Source organism: Elephantulus edwardii, unplaced genomic scaffold (genome assembly GCF_000299155.1).
Source record: "Elephantulus edwardii isolate Elephantulus edwardi_28Jun2011 unplaced genomic scaffold, EleEdw1.0 scaffold00072, whole genome shotgun sequence".
In the NCBI taxonomy this organism is placed as follows: domain Eukaryota; kingdom Metazoa; phylum Chordata; class Mammalia; order Macroscelidea; family Macroscelididae; genus Elephantulus; species Elephantulus edwardii.
The window spans coordinates 13,662,640-13,672,996 of record NW_006399822.1 but is presented as its reverse complement, the minus strand read 5'-3'; positions in this window follow the sequence as shown (position 1 = coordinate 13,672,996).

Here is a 10,357-nt window from a genome sequence, read left to right as displayed (position 1 = left end):
AAAAAAAAAGAATTTTAAAGACAATTAATCACATAGGAGGAGACTGCTCATCCTTCTCCCATGGAGCTCCTGGTGGACTTGAAACATGTGCATTCAAGATTGCAATGCAGCTTCTTGCCATTAGACCACCAGAGATAGAGCACGTAATTTAATATATACACATATATCCTGGGAGTGAATGCTCCAAAATGTGTTTTGTGGAAAACATTGGGAAAATCACTGTACTGAACTACACCACTTCTCAAAGTTTAACAAGGCAGCAAGTAATAAATGTTGGAGAGGATGTGGCAAGAAAGAAACTCTTACACATTTTCGGGTCAGATTGTAAATCGTTCAACCATTCTGGAATACAGTTTGGAACTTCCTTAAAAAACTAAACATAGAAATTCCATATGACTCAGCTATTCCAGTACTTGGAATATACCCTGAGAAAATAAGATTTGAGGCACAAATGGAGATTTGTACATCAGTGTTCATTCATAGCAGCATTATTCACCTTAGCAAGAACATGGAAACCGCCCAAATGTCCAACCACAAATAGATGGATTGAGAAATTATGGTACATTCACACAATGGAATACTATGTAGCATGCAGGAGCAATGATTTTGTAAATTATTACCTAACTTCGGAGGGACTAGAGAACACTATGCTGTGTAAACTCAGTCCCATGAGAATAAATATTCTATAAAACCATTATTGTAGAATACAATAATGAGTGTGAGGGTCCAAGGGGGGCGTCTGGAAGCAGAGGGGTGAGGATGGGCAGGGGAAGGTGGGGATTAATCATGGAGTTATACAATTTGCTGGGTGGAGGGTAAAAGAAATTGGAAGAATCTATTCTCGAAGACAATGTATTCAAATTTTCTAAATAAATCTTTTTTGAAAGTCAACTTGGGGAGGGGAAGAGAAAGAGAAGGGTCTTGTAAAATGTGCAACAATGAATGAATGAAAACTTTTCTGCAAACTTTTGTTAAAAATCATTCTTTTTGTTGTGATGTGCCATCGAGTCTCCTGCGACTCATAGTAACCTATGTACAACAGACTTTAACCCTGCTCTATTCTGTGTCAATTTGATTATCTCTGATACACCTACCCCCATTAATCCAGTCACTGAATCAATCCACTTCATAGAGGGTCTTCTGCACTGTCTCTCCACCCCTCCCAAGCATGACGTCCCTCTCCAAGGACCTCCTTGCAACATGACCAAAGTATGTCAGACGAAGCTTTAGAATCCTTGTCTCCAAGAAGCAGCCCAGATTAACCCTCTCCAGGATGAACCCATGAATTTTCTTAGCAGTCCATGGTATATTCAATACTCTTCTGCAGCACCATAGCTCAAAGGCATCTATTCTCCTTTTAGCCTCCCTAGTCATTGTCCAGCTCTCTGATACATAGCAAGTGATTGTAAAGACCATGGCCTGTATCAAGTGGACCTTAGTCTCAGAGTGACACCATTGCTCCTCAGTACTCTGGAGAGGTCCCTAACAGCAGACTTTCCCATCTCAATATGTCTTTTAATTTCCTGGCTTCTGGTGCCAAGAGTGTTGACTGTGGAGGGAAGCAAACTAAAGCTGTGAACAATCTCAGTCTCTTCACCATCCATCCTGATGCTGCCAATTGGTCCAGTGGTGAGAATCTTTGTCTTCTTGATATTGAGCCTTAATCCATATTGAAGCCTGCAGTCCTTAACCCTCCACAGCAAGTGCTTCAGATTCTCCTCAGTTTCCACAAGCAGGGTATGTCATCTGCATAATGCAGATTGTTGATGAATCTTCCACCAATCCTGATGCTACACTTCTCTTCATAGAGCCCAGTCTCCCAGATAATCTGTTCTGCATATAGGTTGAAAAGGTATAGGGATAGAACACATCCCTGGTACACACCCTTTGCAATTTTGAACCATGCAGTGTTTCCTTGCTCGGTTCTGACGACTGCCTCCTGGTCCAAGTATAGGTTTCGCATTAGTATAATCAAGTGTCCTGGGATTCCCATTCTTCTCAGAGTCAGCCACAGTTTGTTGTGATCCACATAGTCAAGCACCTTTGCATAATCAATGAAATACAGACATTCCTCTGGTATTCCCTGCTTTCAGTCAAGATCTATCTAACATTAGCTACAATATCCCTAGTACCACAACTCCTTACAAACCCAGCCTGGACTTTGGGCAGTTCTCTGTTGATGTGCTGTTCCAGTCTTTTTTTGATAATCTTCAGCAATCTTGCTTGCATGTGATATCAATGATATTGTTCGGTAATTTCCACATTCTGTTGGGTCACCTTTCTTTGGAATGTGAACAAATGTTAAAATTGAACAATAATGAAGAAGAAAGACCAAAGAATAATTGATGCCTTTGAATTGGAAAAGAATATGGACCAGAGTACTGAAGAGCAACAGTGTCCATCTGGAGACTAAGGTGCACTTGATCCACACCATATCGTCACAATTGCTTGTTATGCGTCAGAGAGCTGGACAATACTAGGGATGATAGAAAGAGAATAGATGCCTTTTTTTTTAAGAGTTCAGGATTTTTTATTGAACATGTTACTAAAGGAGTTTAGTCAAAAAGACCAACTCCCATGTCATCATCAGACTCTTCAGAATCTTCTTTCTTTGCTTCCACTTTCTTCTCCTCAGCTGGAGCAGCAGGAGCCGGGGGGGGGGGGGCGGTCCTCCAGCTGGTGCGACCCCGGCCGCTGGGGCAGGTCCACCAGTGCCCACATTGCAGATGAGGCTCCCAATGTTGACATTTGCCAGGGCCTTTGCAAACAGGCCAGACCAGAAAGGTTCAACGTTGACACCAACTGCCTTAATGAGGGCACTGATTTTATCCTCCGTGACTGTCACTTCATCGTCGTGCAGGATGAGGGCCTAGTAGATACAGGCGAGCTCAGAGACGGAGGCCATGGTGTGTGGTAGTAGGCTGAAGGCTGCTGGACGCAGTGCTAGTTGCTGGATGAAGTGAGGGCCTCATCCCAACGCGGCCTTAGCTTCCTCAGAAGGACTGAGCACCTTAGCGGCAACTGAAGAAAAGGCTAGAATAGATGCCTTTTAACTGTGATGCTGGAGAAGAGTTTTGAATAAACAATGGGCTGCCAGGAAAACAAACAGGTTCGTCTTAGAAAGGGTGAAACCAGCCTGCTCCTTGAAGGCAAGGATTCTGAAGCTTCATCTGACATAGTTTGTGCATGTTGCAAGGAGGGAAGAGTCCTTGGAGAGGTACATCATCCTTGGAAGGGTGGAGGGACAGAGAAAGAGAGGAAAACCCTCGATGAGACGGATTGATATGGTGACTGGGTTAATAAGGATAGGTGTGTAGGAGACACAAGCATGATAGAGAAGGTTTCAGGGCTGCTGTACACAGGGTTGCTATGAGTTGCAAGTGACTTGATGGCACATAACAACCAAAAGGAAAAAAACATATCTCTCTTGGAAGTAATGTAACCAGGATGTTCTTTAGAGGCAAGGATAGTGAGATTTCATCTCACGTATATTGGACATGTTATCGCCAGAGGCCAGTCCCCGCAGAGCCACGTCATGCTTGCTCTGCAAAAAAGAGCAAGACTCTCAATGGAATAGATTCACAAAGCGATGCAAAACCAGGCTTGTGCACAACAGCAACTGGGAGAATGGTGCACGATTGCACCATGCTTCAGTATGTTGTTCACAGGGTTGCTGTGAATCGTAGTCAGCTCAGTGGCACCTAACAACAATAACAACAAAATATATTTGAAATCATGCTCACTTGTCTTCTTCCTGGGTTTTCATAACAAGCAAGTGGAATATTACTAATACTCTCATGTAACGTATGGTGGCATGCCTTATTTGCCATATTGCTGGGAATGGAGAACACAGCATCCTCCCCAGGAACAATCTGGGCTCTTGGGCAGTGACATTTGAATGACACTCCAATAACCTCTACCCTCTAATCTTGACTCTTTGAGAAATTTTTGGCTCTACAGAAGATCCAAGAATTCACATAAAGCATAATATAACTTCAGGAGTTTTTATTAATTCTAGCTATTCAGGATTTTTACACAATATAGTAGAGCAAATTTAAATAACTTACATCAGTGCAAAACTTAATTGCAACTTTGAAGACATTTCTGGGGAGCATACTTTTTCCTTGAAAATGTCATAAAATAACTCCTTAGTTTTTATTCTGCCTGGACTTTGGTGGGGAATGTGTGCACACCTGCAGTGACATGAATTCCAGACCTTGGTCAATTTTATTTTTTAATGAATATTTTTATTGTTTAGATATACATTGTGTTTCATGCATGTACATTGTGTTCCATACAGCCCTTTATTTACATTACATTTCATTGATTTATATTGTGGGTTTTTTCCCGTCTCTCCCTTACAATCATCCTACCAACAGCTACTTTTGTGAAAGCATGTAAGCCAGCTACTTCATGCCTCATGCCTTATTATCTCCTTTTTAGATGGCCAATTGCTGATTTTTCCCATCACTGTTAAACCAGTACTCTCAAGAAACAAGCACATCCAGTTTGCTGAAGGATCCTCTGTTCAACTTCAAAACTTTGAGCATCTGTATACATAAGCATTGTCTGGTCACAGTGATCAGACCTCGGACAACTTTGCTGTTTTGTGCCTTTAGTCAATTCTGACTCAATACTAAACCTGTTTTTCTGTGCCATCCAGTTGTCTGTGACTCATAGTGTCCAGCAGCTCTGAAGTCTACTCTGTCCTGAGCCAGTGTCATTGACTCTGAAACATCTCCTCCCTTTACCCTAGTCACTGCATCAGTCCATCTCGTCTGGGGTCTTCCTCCCCTACACTGTCCCTTCATCCTTCTGAGCATGACACTCTTCTCCAAGGACCAGTCCCTGCTAGCCATGTGTCCAAAGTATTTGAGATGGAGCTTCAAAATCCTACCCTCCAAAGAGAAACTTCATGTTCTCCAAGACAGACCTATTTGTTATCTTGGCAGTCTATAGTATGTTCAAGACTCTTCTCCAGCACCACAACTCAAAGGCATCGATTCTTACTTCATCCTTAGTTATTGTCCAGATCTCTGATGCATAGCAAGTAATTGCAAAGACCATGGCCTGGAACCTATAGGACAGAATAGAATTAAACTATAATCATTATTGCGGCAAATTGGCCGCAAAACCACTGATGGATTTGAAACATCAGCTTTCCTTTTTTATCACCTTAAGGTTTAACGATTGAGTCACCAGGGCTCCTCAAGTCATTGTGTCACATACTTTGGGCGTCTTGTTAGGAGGGGCCAGTCCTTGGAAAGGGACATCATGCTTAGAAAAGTAGAGGGTCAGTGAAAAAGAGGAAGACACAGACTGTAACAATGGGCTCAAGAATATCAGAGATGGTGTGGACAGCACAGGACAGTGCAAGGGTCAGATCCTTTGTTCATAGTGTGTCTATGTAGTCTTTGTTAGATGGCATCTAACAACAAGAAACTTATGTCATTGAAAGTCATTCTAATGGTACAACTGCTTTAAATGTTTTCTCATTATTTTGTAAAAAAGTCATTAATTTGTAAGACTATGAGGAGGAGGGTGGCACCAGAATTGGAGGGAGACTCATCAATAACCTGAATTATGCAGATGACACAGCCTTGCTTGTTGAAAGTGAGGAGGACTTGAAGCACTTGTTGCAGAAGATCAAGGAATGCAGCCTTCGGTAATGGATTGCATCTCAATGTCAAGGAAATGAAGATTCTTACCACTTGACCGATAGACAGCGTCATGAGGGATGGAGAGGAGATTGAAACTGTCAACAGCATCATCTTGTTTGGATCCACAGTTAATACCCTTGGTGCCAGCAGTTAGGAAATAAGGAGACACATTGCACTGGGAAAATCTGCAGTTAGGGATCTTTCCAAGTCGTTAATGAGTAATGAAGTCAGTTTGAGGACTAAGGTGCCACTGATTCAGGCCATAGTCTGTCTGATTACTAGCTATACATCTGAGAGCTGGACAATGAATAAGGATGACAGAAGAATTGACACCTTTGAGCTGTGGTATTGGAGCAGAGTACTGCCTCCCATGGATGGCCAAGAGAATGAACTGATACATGTTGGTGAGGGTACAGTTAGAGTGTCTTTGGAGGCAAGAATGATGAGGCTGTGCCTCACATACTTTGGAAATGTTACTAGAAGGTGCTATTCCCTAGAGAGGGACATGATACTGAGTTGGGTGAAGAGTTGACGAAGGAAAGGAAGACCAGGAGGATTGTGCTGCAAGTAGTGCCTGTGTGTCAGGAAGTGTGAGGATGGCACAGGACAGAACAAGACTCAGATCTTTTGTTCACAGGGCCACCATGAGTCATGCTTTACTTGTTGGCACCTAACGACAACAACAACAACAACAACAACAACAACAACATTATTTTGTTTCAACACAGGTATTTGATATCCAGTTCTTAAGTAATATCTTCAAATCTTAGTTATGTGTGAAAATTGGTAAATCAATACACAATTTCTGAAGCTTTTATGCAAAAAAACCCCCCAAAAAAACCCCACCAAAATGGTGAGGAGTTGCATTAAAACAGGAATCTGAGGGAGCTCTGGTGGCCTAGTGGCAAGAAGCTGAGCTGCAATCCCGAAGGCACATGGTTCAAATCCACCAGATGCTCTGCTGGAAAAGGTGGGGCAATCTCCTCACAGTACAACAAACAAACAAAGCAGGAATGCTGCTTCCTTAAATAATTAAATACTTTCATTGTCCTTGAAGGTGCTCTGGTGTAGTTTTTGTGTACCATCTAATTGGAACTGACTTCATAGCTAACCATCCAGCAGGTTTTTATAGACAGTAAGTCACATGGGAGGAGATTGCCCATCCTCTCACAGAGCAGCTGGTGGGTTTGAACCGTGTACCCTTGGGATTCTTACCACGAAAACACTGGTATTGTTATTATGTACCATTGAGTCAACTACAACCTACAGCGACCCAATGAACAATAGCTCTGAACCTTGCGCTGTCCTGAGCCACCCTCACCATCCCTTGATACACCTGATCCTTTGCCACAGTCACTGTGTCAGTTCATCTCATCCAGGGGCTTCCTCTTTTGCCATCTCTCCACCTTTCCATTTGGAAGTAGGAGTGGGATCCACTTTCTAAACAGCATACCTGTGGAAACTCTATGAACTTTGAGAAACGATAGTTATAGAAAGGCTTCAGGGTTTTTGTTCATAGAGTTGCTAAGAGTATTGCTTGACTCGATGGCAATCAACAACATCAATAACCACCTTTCCAAGCATCATGTTCCTTTCCAGAGAATAGTATCTCCAAGCAACATATCCAAAGTATGTGAGACAAAGTTTTATAATCTTTGCCTCTAATGAGCACTCTACCTGCACCTTCTACAAGCCATATGTGTTTGTTCTTTTGGTAGTCCATGGAATATTCAGTACTCTTCTCCAACATCAAAATTCAAAGGCATCAATTCTTCTGTCATCCTTATTCATTGTCCAGCCCTCAGCAACACAGCATCATAACAAGTGATTGAAAAGACCATGGTCTGAATCAGGCACATCTTAGTTCTCAAACCAACATCATTGCCCCTCAATAATTTATAGAGTTCCCTGACTGTAAACTTTCCCATTGCAATAATTCTCCTGATCCTGACTGCTGGTACCAAGTGTAGTGACTGTGGATCCAAGTAAGGTGAAGTCATTGACAGTTTCAGTCTTTTCTCCATCTATCATGATGATCTCTGTAAATCCAGTGGTAAAACTTTTTTTTCTTTACACTGAGGTTGTAATTAATGAGTTACATTGCTCTTGTTAGGTGCGGTTGAGTCACCTATGAGCAACAGATGAAACCTTGCCCTACCCTGCACCATGAGATGACAATCTCCAGGCCCTGCTCAAGCTCTCTGCTGCAGTCTGTATCAGTCCATCTCGTTGAGGGTCGTCTTCTCTTCTGTCAATCTACCTTTCCCAGCATGATGTCTTCTTCAAGGACTGTCTCCTTCTAATAACAAGCCAAAGGATGTGAGATGAAGTTTCATCACCCTTGCCTTTAAGGAACCAGTTGTAATTAATGTTATAAAATGAAATGCCTGGCTGGCTGAATGAATAACAAATATGATTTGTAAACTTTCACTCAAAAGTAGAAAAAGATCAATGGATAAACAAATAAGACAATAAAGTGTAAAAGGCTTCTATTATGGTCTTCTTTGGAGAGAGCAAGTGGGTAGAAGCTGGGAAGAATCCTGCTTTGGAGGACTAAAAACCCTAAGGCCGAGTGAGTGGAGGTCATCCCCTGGAGCAATGTTGGATCACACAATGAGCAAGGTTAGTGCAGGCTGTTCTGTGCTTACTTACTGTGCTGAAGGATGGCCTAGTGGCAAGAAGCTGTGCTGCAATCACGAAGGCCTTGGAGCCCACCAGCTGTCCTGCAGAAGAAAGATGAGCTCTTAACTGCCTCTGAAAACTCACCAGAATATCAGCTATGGTTTGATTTCAATGGTATACAACAACAACAGTGGAAAATTTAGTACTTTTTCACCACATCAAAGATCCTGCATCTAGATATGGTTAGCGTGTTCCTCTCCCCACCTAATAGGCCCTTCCTACAGAATGAAACATGTTTTCAAATTCACAGTCCCTGATAGGGACAGACTACCCTCTAAGAAGGAGCAAGTAAGCCTCTGCTCACCTTGCTTGCTGGATAGTATACTACTTGGCTGGAGGAGGGCTCTATGGGAGTCCTGAAGCCACCAGCTGAAGAAGGGCGTGTTCAGACCCTGGTTGGCCTAAGGTGCAGGGAGAAGGAGGTGCTGTGCACCAGCTTGGCCTCACTGGAGGCTCTCACTCAGCTACCTCAGAAGAAGAGAGTCATATTTCACTTGTCTTGAGCCCCACCTAACACCTGGAAAAGCATAAAAAACCCCCAAAACCCACAACAAAAACCAACAGCTACAAATATTTTCATGTCTTTCTTCTTAGATAGAAATACCAATTCTTTCTGAATGTTTGTTCTGTGTCAAGCATTGTTATTAAGCCTCTATTACTCCTTAAAACAATCATTGGTGGTTATGTGTCGATGTGCCTAGTACAACTCCTAGTGACCATGTGAACAACGGGTCTGAACCCTGTCCTATCCTGGGCTACCCTCACCATTCCTGATATACTAAAGCCCATTGTCACAGTCACAGTGTCAATCCACTTTGTTGAAGGTCTTCCTCTATTATTCTGACCTGCCCTCTTTCCAAAAATTACGTCCTTTTCCATGGACTTCTTTACAACATGCCCAAATTATATGAGATGGGGTCTCACACTCCTTGTCTCCAAGGTGCACCCTGGTTTCATTTTCTCCACTTGTTTTCTATTTGACAGTCCAAATCCCAGAGCTATACTGGGACCAGAAACAGTCATCAGAACAGAACAAGGGAAAAGTGCATGGTTCAAAATCAGGAAAGGAGTGCTTCAGGGAAGTGTCCTATCTCCATATATTTTCAGTCTATCTGAGGAACAGATCATTCGGGGACTGGGCTGTATGAGGAGGAATGTGGCATCAGGATTGGAGGAAGACTCATCAACAATCTACATGATGCAGATGGCACAATGTGTTGAAATTGAGGAGAACCTGAAACACTTGCTGCAGAAAGTAAAAGGCAATAGTCTTTAATATGGGTTCAACATCAAGAATTTCAACATCAAGAAGACAAAGATTCTCACCACCGGGCCAACTGGCAGCATCATGATAAATGGAGATGAGAGTAAGGTTGTTAACAGTCTCAGCTTGCTTGGCTCCACAATCAACACCCTTGGCACCAGCAGTCAGGAAATCAAAAGATGAATTGCACTGGGAAAATCTGTTGTCAGGGTCCTCTCAAGAACACTGAGAAACAACGTTGTCAGTCTAGAGACTGAAGTATCAGTCTGGATTCAGACCCTGATCTTTGCAATTACTTGCTATGCATCAGAGAGCTGGACAGTGAGTAAAGATGACAGAAGAAGACTTGATGACTTTGAGTTGCGCTGAGAAGAGTCTTGAACCAAGCACCAAGAAACAAATATGTCATAAAAAGCAACCCCCAGTTTCAAACCATTGAAGAGTATTGAACATAACATAGACTGCCAATGTACTGTTCCCCTAGTTTTTAGATCATCTGCAGCCGAATTTTGCTTGTGTGTGATATTAGTGATTTTTTGTTCCCTAATTTCCACATTCTGTCAGGTCACCTTTTTTTAAAAAAAAAAAGGGAATAAGAGTCCGGAATGAAGGTTGTAGAGTAGAGTATACTCGGGGTGGGGGTAGGGGGGGTGCTGGGGGATTGTATATCAATGAAGGAATTTTTCTTTTACTTTTCAAAGAGAAGAGCGAACTGGGGGTGGGGGGTTGGGCAGGGAGAAAAGTGCAACAA